At 40.8% G+C, this 11,612-nt stretch overlaps 1 pseudogene across 1 annotated transcript; it reads right to left on the bottom strand.

Annotated features, from left to right (window-relative positions):
- Positions 1-6,154: 6,154 nt before the first annotated feature.
- On the bottom strand, positions 6,155-8,851 carry LOC103642167 (serine--tRNA ligase - D-aminoacyl-tRNA deacylase pseudogene; annotated as a pseudogene). The gene is made up of 6 exons (NR_163186.1): positions 8,639-8,851; positions 8,483-8,553; positions 8,220-8,387; positions 6,788-6,973; positions 6,498-6,644; positions 6,155-6,356 (listed from the first exon to the last, which is right to left on the bottom strand). The product of NR_163186.1 is annotated as a serine--tRNA ligase - D-aminoacyl-tRNA deacylase pseudogene (transcript).
- Between the last annotated feature and the right edge of the window lie 2,761 nt (positions 8,852-11,612).

Here is an 11,612-nt window from a genome sequence, read left to right on the forward strand (position 1 = left end):
CGGTTGATCAAGAAGAATGTTGTAGTAGACGCAAATCTGTGATTTTATTTTCTTGTGATCACGCCTATTTCGCCCTGCGAACGTGCGGCACAAGTTCTGGTTCTAAACGAGTAAATAATACTGGATTCTGACAGATGAAGAGCAACTGTAAGTCTGTAAGACACTAGGAATATATTTTTTGGTAGAAAATAATATTCTACAACAGCTTCGTTAAATCTCTACTATACTCGTTTAGAATGTGCAGGTATTGACTATGCTGCTTTGTCGCAGCTAGTGGGCATTATAAATGTCTCAGTTTAGTGGGCATTACTGACAGCTAGTGAGTATTAAAAAAGTCTCAGTTTTTTAGTGCGTCGTCCACAGTATTTCCCTTCGCTCGCGGAAAAAAATTTAGTGCGGCCGGCTGCAAACCAATATATTTACAGCCTCTAAAACAAAAAAAAGATTGACCCTACCTGCAGCAGCAATAACATAACTAAAACGTTATCTGGTGTACCTGCCGGTGAGGTCAATCTTCTTTTTATGAGGGACTACAAAAATTTTAGTTTGCAGCACCAAAATTTTTTTCCTTCGCCCGCTCCGCTGCGCATGCAAACCGGGCCTCGGCGCAGTGCATGCAGGCATGCAGCGTTGCAGCCCCCTCCTCCCCGCACATGCGCAGCTCAAATTAGCAAATGTCATGATTGGATTGGTCTAGTATATCGTGATTAGCTCGTTGCAGTGTCGTAGTTTCATTGAACAGGTCATAAGGCTACCAAGAAAAATTTAGAGCAGTCAAACACAAAAAATGAATCAAATGAAAGACTTTATATTGCCTTTTCACCTCATATGGTGATGAATCAAAAGACTACCTAAATGCTCGAAGTGCGTGGTTTAACCTGAAGCAACCAAGTATCCTGATATATTTCGGATATGTCAGGATAGGGAACTCTTGTTGAGAAGAATATATCCAAATAGCATGAAATTTCATTCGATCCATTTCTTTCAATTGAAAGTCAGACAGCCATGAACTAATGCTACAGAACTGAAGCTGGCTTGAGGTGGCAGCTGACCAGCTGCACAATCCACATAGGTTCCATAATCAAACGCCTACTTAAGAACAAACCGTGTAGGTATTGACATATATGTAAAAATGTGTAGGTATTGACTATGCTGCTTTGTCGCAGCTAGTGGGCATTAGTCACAAAGTTTCTGAGTTTAAGGGAAACATCACTTACAGATGGCGCACTCTTCGAGTTTGTTAGCTCTAGTCTGGAGTATTTTGACGTTTCAGAAATTGTGGTGCGATTTTCTGTTAGAATTATGTTCTTTGTTCTAAATGCCTAGTCACATTTTTGCATTCAACTGTTTATATATATATATATATATATATATATATATATATATATATATATATATATATATATATATATATATATATATATATATATATATATATATATATATACACGGCGCTGCTAAAATGCACCTGGGTGCATTCTCTATATTGAATGCACCCAGGCGTAAGTCCTGTTTCGCGCGCCTCCCCGCTCCCGCCGCCGCCGCGCGCATCCCTATCCCCGCGCCGCCGCCGTCTCCTCCTTCTTCCTCCGATCCTCTAAACCTAGATCCCACCGCCGTCGAGCGCCTCCCTGTCCTCGCGCCGCCGCGCGCCTCCCTGTCCCCGCGCCGCCGCGCGCCTCTCTGTCTGCGTGCCTCCCTGTCCCCGCATTAGGTGGGATTGCAAGCCCGCATTATGTGTGATTGCAACTGTTGTATAATTTTACTCAAATATCTGTTAAAAAATGTAAACAAAATGATTGCAACCGATGGTGTGTTGTAATTGCAACTGCTGGTGTAGTGTGGATGCAACTGCTGAGTTGCTCTTATGTGATTGCAAGTACTGAATAACTCTGAGAAATTTTGTTAAAAAATATGATTGCAACTGCTGGTCTGGTGTAATTGCAACTACTGGTCTGGTGTGATTGCAACTTCTATATAACTATGTCTAAAAATATGTTAAACAAACAATAATTGCAACTGCTGTCTGGTGTAATTGCAACTTCTGATCTGGTGTGATTGCAACTTCTATATAACTATGTCCAAAAATCTGTTAAACAAACAATGATTGCAACTGCTGTCTGGTGTAATTGCAACTGCTGGTCTGGTGTGATTGCAACTCCTATATAACTATGTCCAAAAATTTGTTAAACAAAACAATGATTGCAACTGTGTCTGGTGTAATTGCAACTGCTGGTCTGGTGTGATTGCAACTTCTATATAACTATGTCCAAAAATCTGTTAAACAAAACAATGATTGCAACTGCTGTTTGGCATAATTGCAACTGTAAGTCTGGTGTGATTGCAACTTATGTGAAGAGGTTGAGCCGTTCGCGGAGGAGCCGTTCACGGAGAAAGAGGGGCGGGGGCGGGAAAATGAAAAGGTTCTGTCCGGAGCGTGCGGGAGGGACGAAACCGGCCTGGGTGGGACGGTTGGCTCGGACCTGGCACATAGGTTCGGCCTGGGTGCATTCTCTATATTGAATGCACCCAGGTGTAATATATAAATACAGTATATATATATATATATAGATTGTATATTAGCAGCCCTGGGCTTCCTTTAGTTATTGGAAGCCCAGACCAGACAGTGCAATCCGGTCGAGCCGGACCAGGTCCAGACGTCTATAAAAGAAAATCCGTAGTGCTAGGGATCAGTTTTTACGCCCCATCTCGATTCATTAGCGACGGTTGCCAGGCCGACGGTGGCGGCCCCCGATCCAGAGGACGAGCGGCGGCGGCAGCGCCCTTATGCGGTGGCGGCGGTTTCCAGGCCGGCGGTGGCGGCCCTCGATCCAGAGGGCGAGCGGCGGCGGCGCCCTTGTGCGGTGGCAGCGATTCCCAGGCCGGTGGCCGTAACTCCATTACCTCGACGCGCGGTGGCGGAGGTTCCTCGATCCGCAGCGAGGCCCTTGTGCAGGCAAGCGGCGGCGTCCCCGAAGCCCCGAGGAGGCGGCACTTCCAAGGCCGGCGAGCAAGCGACGCCCGTCGACGTGCGAGTAGCGACGACGACGCATGAGGCGCGATGTTCGAGCGAGCGATGTCACGGAAGGGGCGAGATGCGCGCAGCGATGATCGCGCGTGACATCCTCTGATCCGGCGCATTTTTCTTTTCGTTTATTGTGTTTTATGCCTACCACATGTATTATTTACGCTAAAAACTGTCTGTTTTTATGCTTTAACACAGAGTTCGTATATCAGTTTACTGCATGCACATTTGAAAGACAATTCCTTGATTTATGTTGTTCTTAATTTGCGCGCATGCAATGGAAACTCCCACGATTTTGCCATAATTTTTGGATCTGTATAAAAATAGAAACCGCATGCATGCGGCTGCCATGTTTTTCGGATCTGTCATAAAAATAGGATCGTAATAACAACCTACTAAAGCTATCAACCTCTAATTGACTCGGTATTTACGCTTATAATTGAGGGATTTTATGCTCAAAACTTAAGGTTTTTACGCTCCACCCGGAGATGCGTCCACCAGTGAACAACATGCCAGATTTTTACGCAGTGTAAGGAATTGCATAAATACCTACACCGTGTAGTATAATTTGTTTCAGTATACATCATAAACTAGTTCTAATGCGTTTAGTTGCATGACTGTTGGAGGGATCCTATATTTATGAAGGAAATAAAACATTAAATGTGATTTTTTGTTTCTATGCATGCAATTCATTTCATTTCATTGCATATTCTTTCCATCATAAATTCGTGTGCATGCAGCCTGTAGCAGATTTTTACGCAGTATACCGAATTGCATAATTATCTACACAGTGTAGCATATTTAGTATCAGTATATAGCATAAAATGGTCATTACGAGTTTTAGTTGCATGTCTGTTTCAGCGATCCTAAATTTATGGAGGTAATAAAGCATTTAAAATAGAAACCGCCACACATATCTTTCCTAAATTTACGCGCATGCAAGGGAACGTGATTGACTCATGCATGCATTTTGCCATAATTTTAGGATCTGTATAACCGCATGCATGCGACTGCCATGTTTTTCGGATCTGCCATAAAAATAGGATCGTGATAACAACCTACTAGAGCTATCAACCTCTCACATTGGCTCGGTATATACGCTTATAATTGAGGGATTTTATGCTCAAAACTTAAGGTTATTACGCTCCAACCCGAAGGTGCGTCCACCAGTGAACAACATGCCAGATTTTTTTACGCAGTGTAACGAATTGTATAAATACCTACACCATGTAGTATAATTTGTATCAGTATATATCATAAACTAGATTTAATGTGTTTTAGCTGCATGGCTGTTGGAGGGATCTTATATTTATGAAGGAAATAAAACATTAAATACGATTTTTTGTTTCTATGCGTGTAATTCATTTCCTTTCATTGCACATTATTTTTATCATAAATTCGTGTGCATGCAGCTGGTAACAGATTTTTACGCAGTATATCGAATTGCATAATTATTAACGCAGTGTAGCATATTTAGTCTCAGTATATATCATAAAATGGTCCTTACGCGTCTAGCTGCATGGCTGTTGCAGCGATCCTAAATTTATGGAGGAAATAAAGGATTTTAAAAACAGAAACTGCCCCACATATCTTTCCTAAATTTATGCGCATGCATTGGATCGTGTTTGACTCATGCATGCATTCCCTTTTTTTGCGCTAACAGACGTGGGACAGGTGGCGCACCCGACAGCCTGTTTGGGCGCGCTGGTTGAACCAGTTTGAAGGGGTGGTCGGCCTGGGCTTCCTTTAACTATTGGAAGCCCGGGGCTCCCGTTATACCTACCCTATATATATATATATATATATATATATATATATATATATATATATATATATATATATATAAGGTGATCAATTGTTGTGCTTGATTATTAAAAGCTCAAACTACACACGAGCTGATCAACTGAGAAGAGCCTATTGTTCAATGACCTTGGTTCTGATGCTTCTGCTTCATGTTTAGAGCCAATGGCTTGTGTGTCCGTTAACTCTAGCTCCCAACTACTATGGAATTAGATCTCAATGCATTCTACTAAACTATAATGGAGTTCTAGCTAAGTTTTGGCTTGGCGATGGGGCTCCAGCCTCTGGGTCCTCATCAGTGAGTCCTCTTCCTGTTCGTTAGTCCGTCTCGGAGTCTTCACGTCTAGGGTCCGTCTGTGCGTGTGTGCATCCATTCGTCTGAGGGCCAACGGTGGCTTCCTCAGGAAGGAGCCACTAGGCAAAGTTAAAACCAAACGTTCTATCTGGGGTGAAGCCATGCGTGTTCATGGGCCTCGGGGTCGCCTGGCTGTCTCGTATTCTTTATGGTGATTGGCGCGAGCAGTGTGGGGCCTGAGCGTCATCATTTAGACTATATTGACCCCTGGCCTTCGTAGCCTGAAACTTGGTACAGCTTGTCGTGTTGCGCCCTAACAACAGTCTGTGCACTCAGGCCTAGTCCGATAGATCATGAGTGCGTCGTAGGCCGAGGGTGTGTCAGCCATAAATGTGCCGCAATCCGAGAGGTTCATAGGTCATGAGTGCACTGCGGCCTGAGAGGTTTGTAGGTGAGTGGGAGATGGATCATCGCCTCCATCCACTACTACAAATCGTGTCATATGAGATGGTTAATTTTTAGCTATTAAGACGCTTATGAAGTGTCCAAATTTGATGGAGTCGCAAAAGATGTTCCACATCTGAGATGGTTATAAACTGTCTTAAAAGATATTATATAAGACAGTTTTTAATTTACAACCGTCTAAAAAAGTCATTTGTTTAAGTCACTTTGTCCAATAAACCGTCTCAAATTAGTTTTTTGTTTAAGACACTTTTTCTAAAGAACCATCCCAAATACGAACATGATAAGTCACAAAGTATTTATTAAACTGACTAGAATATCCTATAATAATAGACACTCGCAACAGAAAAACCATCTTATTTAAGAGACTCGTATTGGACGTTTTAGAAACTGTCTTTTATTTAGGAGACTGATATTAGACGTTTTTGAAAGTGTCTTATTAAGATTTAAACGAATGACTTACATGGCAGTACATTCTTCAATTTATACTCATTTTTAGATACCACGTTATAATAATTTGAAAGAGAAATATACATACGCATATATTTAATAACATTGTAACTAATATAATATAGATAAGTACCATTCAATATCTCATAAATAAATATTGTCAAATAACTCATACATAAGTGTACTCTAAAGCCAAAACTAAATACTAATTGAAAAACTTGGTTATCAACTGTTTGCACTAATATTGAGCCTAACTAAGTATATATGAATTCAAGTCTCCACACTTGTGCGGCCACCAAAATTTGAGTTACATTCCATCTTTTCCTGTAAAACAAATAGGAGAAGACAATAATTAGTAGTTAGACACATTTGAACACCTCATATTGTGACATATCACAAAGGTCATATAGATGTGTATAAAATGATAGAATTATGCTAGATTTTGCATCTATCAAAATAACTTACCTTCTCTGAAACTTTGCTGGAAGCAGGCGCGCTAACAATCGATGAGACAATTATTTTTGCCACATTTGAGCAAAACTTGCATTTGGGTCAAGCAGATTTGACGGACCAAGAAATAGTATATGAAGAAGCATCCGACACTCTCCCATCCTATTGAAAATAACCAAGGAATTAGTAAGTAATTATGTATGAAATGGAGAATATAGGTCACACGACTTTAGAACTGTGGGATCCGACACTCTCCATTATGTCTCCAAGTTTCTGTGAAAAAAAGATGTAATGGTTGCACTTACTTGTGATCAAGATGTGCGATAACTTCACCACCAGGAAATGCTGCCTTTGTTGCTTCATAAGAAACTTTGATGGAGTGCTTCCACATTCCAGCAACCTCTTCAGAACTCTTTACATTTACTTGCGACGGCATGTCCATTGGCAAGGAGTAACCAGAGAGTAAATGACCGACCCATACACCACCTTTGCTGAAATATTTGAAAAAATGAGGCAGTTAGAATATATGTATTCCTTGTGTACATCAAAATACTAATTTCTGCTCTTTAGTAGAACAAGCATGCATTAACTGAGAAAATTGCGAATGAAAAGTCAGTTGGGCAGACCCTGTGCCGGAGACTCCCACATGAGTGGATTTGGGGAAGGTATAGAACGAGACAAGCCTTTTCCTCATAAAGGTAGACAGGTTGTTTTGAACCCGCGGCCTAGTGACTCAGCTGAGACAGCTCTCACCATTTTCCAGGGAATGAAAAATCAATTAACAATGAAAATGTTCCCACTGACAACAGATCCACCACAGGACAGATTCTGCATCAGTCCAGAGGAATTAAATAGGAAACTAGGATTGACCACACCCACATCAGCATCAATCAACACTCTTAACTAGGCAGGTACATGGTTCGGTTCCAACCCACTCAACCTGTCAAACTGCACCATACCACAGCAGTTAAATTGAATTTGCATGTTTAACTAGTTCGTTGTTCAAACAGTGTTTGTTTGCAACTAGTCAGACCAGATCCCACACATAGCCCATGACTCTATATATCAAGTCATATCTGGTAATACCGATTTTATCTTGTCACATCCCCAAGGTTAATAAGACAACACCTTGTTGTGGTGTCGTATAAATTTGTTGTTTCACCAAAAGAGTTGGAAGAAGCTATAAGTAATATTTCATCAGAATTTGTTTCTTCCCTTCACTTCTAGAAAGCAAAGTATGACGATCTTTTAAGATTAGAAGTGCTAACATACAAAAAAATATAGAGGGGAGACAACATATAATTAGAAATTGCTTTCAAGAATAACTTTTATCTCAATGCTTACATGACAATATCCATGTAACTTTTATCTGCAAAGGTCCACGTGGTTCTTCAAATTATCCTCTACTCTCTTCTCTCCAAATGCCCGTACAATTTTATTGTTTGCCTACAAGTAGTAGTTTTTTCAGTTCATCTGAAATTTATAACAATTGGGTCAAAATTCAGAGGGACCACTTGCAATTTCAATACGGGACCAGAATAAGAATGCAATATTTTTCTGTATCTTCACATAAAACCCCAAAGCACAATTAGAATTCCAACAATCAAATTGTGAGTGTGAGAATCAGGATTGGAGTTGACAGTGCAGCTAATATTTAGGATGTCACACTACAATCTAACAGTTACTTCAGTGGAAAGCAAATAGCCAGAACAAACACCAACTAAATTTCCAGGTCACCTCGTCGTTGCTGACTGGCACGGACTCATGCACGATGTTGCCAATCGTCGTGACCTTGGCGTCGAGGGTGCTCTTGGCCTCCTACACCTCAACTTCTTTGCCTGTCAACCTTTTCTTAATTTCGTCTGTGCTCTCCATGAGCTTCTTCGCTTCCTCTTCTTGCTTGCTCTGTAAAAAAACACGCCACAGTCACTCACATGAAACCCAGAACCCCGAGAAGAAAAAGTGATGACGAGCGCTTCGCAATTCTAGACGGAACGTACGGCTTTGAGCTTGCCGATCTTCTTGCTGGTAGCGTTAAGCTCCTGCCGGATCTTATCCAGCTCGAACTGCCCTGCAGCATGAGGACGCCTCAGAGTCAGAGACCAGCCTGTGAGGAAGGAGATGGGGGCAGGGTAACGAGGAGAGTGGACACTTACTTTCGCGCCATGCCTTGTCGAGGGCGATGACCTCGTCGACGAGCTCGACGGAGGCGAACCGACTACGCTGGGACTCGCGAATAAGGTCTGGGTTGTCGCCCTTGTCAGTGCGGAACAAGTTGATGTTGAGCATCATCGCTTGCGACGGCGACGGCGGTGGCGGCGGCGGCGACGAGGGGTGAAGGCGAGCAAGTGAAACAAGCGGGCACGACTGCATGAGGTTAGGGCAGTCCTTTCGTTTGACGTCGCAGGTGGGCTTGGCAGGATACTTGGGCCGACTACTAAAGTCTATGCTGAAATATGGGCCGGACTTTTTGGCAGCAAGAGCAGAAACAAAAATAGAAGCTCAAAGCACGATCTAGCACAAAATAATATAGAATATGTTAATATAGTCTGAAGGTAGATCTGGACCGGGTCTTAAATTCCGGTCCTTTAAGACCAGCACGGCCTGCACAGCTGGTTCATCGACTCTCAAAAAAACATTAGTGGCTACGCATGTTATCTAAACTTGTTCTACCGTATGAATCAAAATTGTTGGTCCTAGTCTTCTACGAGAGCTAATGTTATTGCCACTGCATTGTCCTCTCTTTGTGGCCCTCCTCGGAGCGGGGGCGGTGGAGGCAGCAATGGGTTAAATTAACATGATTTAGATTTCTAGACTTTTAGTGATAGATGGGCCATCCCTACAAACATATAATTAGAATTTTCTTTTCAAAAATAAAAAGCTAATCGAAAAAAATCAAATAATTACAGGGACTTCTACAGGATATATTAACATGATTTAAACATGTTTTGCGCTTTAGAAACACTATGGAACATATTTAGGTCAATCTAAGCAGAATTTACTATTTACTATGTTTTTTCACAATATATCTTATCAGAAATATCATACAAAGACGATTTTATGCTTACAAGTTTCTAGTATACTCACTAACATCTAAGACAGTTTGTATAGTCTAGATGACTCTAATAATATCTTTATTTGAGATGGTTTCATATACAGAAGTGTCTAATATACTAATCAAAATATAAGACAATTCTTGTAAATTAATGCCTCAAAAGGTATATTTATTTGAGACGGTTTTCAAAATCATTATGTATTAAATCAATATAAGACATTTCCTACCATATATCTGTCTCAAAAACCTTCTTCATTAAAGACGGATCTCCAACAAACTGTCTTACCTTACTCATCACCATATGATAAAAGACGCTTCTATAAAATGCACTGATATTTGTCTTAAGATGTATGTCTTAAATAAGCATATTTCTAGTAGTGATCGTGGCTCGTTGCCAGACGGGGTTCGTCCAGGGGCGGGTGCCTCCATAGTAGACGTTATCTATCTCCTCCAGCTGACCTGCGGGCCCTAATTGCCAGTGGTCTTTCCCTAATGTGTATTCGCTGACCGATGGGCCCTAGGGACCGGGGAATGTATCCCTGACACCAGCCAAAAGTTCGGATGGTTGCCTGATTTGCCTGGCTCCTGTTGGAGTCAGTCTAATGAGTGCATACTACAGTACAAAATAGTGTTTTGCACGACCATATACACGATCTGCAAGCCATAGCCTCACAAGGTACATATTTAACATATAAGGTTTGTTTGGTATGACTCGCTCTAGGGCGTTTGCCATGACTCCAAAGTCTAAATTGATTTCTCATAACCAATGCAATTCCTATATCTAAGTTGCTTTAAAAAGATTTTTAGAGCAGCCAAAGAGGTTCTCCAGAAAACATTGCACTACAGCTCTTAAAACTCCAAAAAGTTTGCAACTCTGGAGTTGTGATGTTTGGCTGGCTCTAACCAACTCCTCCTTAGAATTTTGTTCTGAAGCCATCCCAAACACTTCTTAAAATAGAGTACCTATGTAGTTTTTTAGGATTTCGGAGCACTATAAAAGAGGTACTCTAAAAGTTTATTATAGCTCCTAAAAACTCAATAATATATGTTTACAACTCTAGAGCTGAGGCCGTTGGTTGGCTCTGACGAGCTCTTCATTAGAATTTTGCTCTAGAGCCAAGCTAGACACCCTCTATAGTTCCCAGCGAGAAACATTTTTCTCATCGAGACTGCTAACTATAGAAAATGTTTTATACTTTAGTCACGGTTCAGTCAATGAGATTAAGGGTGATAATACCAATGGATACTAAAGGCCATTTCTTTTCTTTTATATTTTTATTCAATTATTTTTTATTTTAAATAATTTTCAGTATGCATATTCTATGTAGGCAACGACTGCTATGCAAACAGTCCTTCTGTGCAAGCGTGCAAACAAACCATCTGATTCATTAGATACGATCCAACCGTAAGTCACATTTAACATTTAAACCCTTCCACCACCAGCTCAATAATATTTATAAAATAACCTCTAACAAACCATGGTTGTATTTGCGGTTGGATCGTAATCTAATAGATCAGATGGTTTACTTGCACGCTTCCACAGAAGGACTGATTGCATATGAGTCGTTGCCTTCTATGTACGCTACTACTCCTACTATTGTATGTCATATGTATAAGTTATATGAAACTATATATAAACTATATAGACATTTCAAAGTAAGAATAGAAATATATATTTCAAAACAAGAATAAAATAAATTAACAAGAGCTTGTATATTAGGATAATATCGTCATTATTGTCATTCATCTATTTCATTAAAGCATATATATATATGATGTATGTGTCTATCATAGATATATTCTCTCTTGTAGCCTTTAAACTTGTAAACCAAGATAATGGTGATCAGGGGCGGACCCATGTTAGTCTCAGCGAGGGCATAGGCCCCGGCTCAAAATTTGTTAACTATAGTTAGTAGACAAATTTTCACCATTAGTGTCCCATCTCAAAAAATTAGAAGCCCTCACTTATGTACATGTTCAGCTAAACTTCATATGTGGCTAGAAGTAGGGATGAAAACGGTTTCGGAATTTTTCGGAATTCCGGAAACCGATTTCGAAATTTTTCGATCGGATTC

This window comes from Zea mays, chromosome 10, assembly GCF_902167145.1.
Source record: "Zea mays cultivar B73 chromosome 10, Zm-B73-REFERENCE-NAM-5.0, whole genome shotgun sequence".
Taxonomy (NCBI): Eukaryota; Viridiplantae; Streptophyta; class Magnoliopsida; order Poales; family Poaceae; genus Zea; species Zea mays.